Here is a 702-nt window from a genome sequence, read left to right on the forward strand (position 1 = left end):
GCTAGCCCGGGCAACACACTGACACTCTGTCTCAAAAAAAAAAAAAAATTTAATTTAAATTCATTAGCTAGACTTGTAATGAACAAATGCATAATCCTTGATTTCCTTTGGCTTGCCAAGGGGGAGTTTATGCTTTAGCAAACACTTCTTGCTGTACTTACATAAATACTACAGGTCAAGTAGAACAGTTTCAGTTGAGGTTAAAAGAAAAAGCTACCTGGTTGTCTACAAGAGACCATTTGGGCTTTGGGACATGTTCCCATTGCCTGGGTTTGGTCATCTAGAACCCTGTCTTCAGGGTCTATTATAAGGACTAATCATCAGCTTGTTTCTGGTAATTGCCTGTGTTGCATTTGGTTGAATCTTTTATTTTTTTAAGTTTTTAAGATAACCTTTATTGGTAGTTATATCTGAGTTCTTTTGTGAGCTTTAAAAATGTCTTGCTGGGCACAGGGGCACAATGGTGTGCATCTGTAGTCCCAGCTACTCAGGAGGCTAAGGCAGGAGGATCAGTTGACCCCAGGATTTTGATGCAGTAGTGAGCTATGATCACGCTTGTGAAGAACCACTCCACTCCAGCCTGGGTGACATAGCAAGACCCCATCTCAAATAAATAAATAAATAAATAAATAAACAAACAGCTTTGTTGAGGTATAACTGATGTACAATAAAAACTGCACAGCCAGGCGCGATGGCTCAGCT

The sequence above is a fragment of the Propithecus coquereli genome, unplaced genomic scaffold (genome assembly GCF_000956105.1).
Source record: "Propithecus coquereli isolate 6110/MARCELLA unplaced genomic scaffold, Pcoq_1.0 Scaffold388, whole genome shotgun sequence".
NCBI classification, from domain to species: domain Eukaryota; kingdom Metazoa; phylum Chordata; class Mammalia; order Primates; family Indriidae; genus Propithecus; species Propithecus coquereli.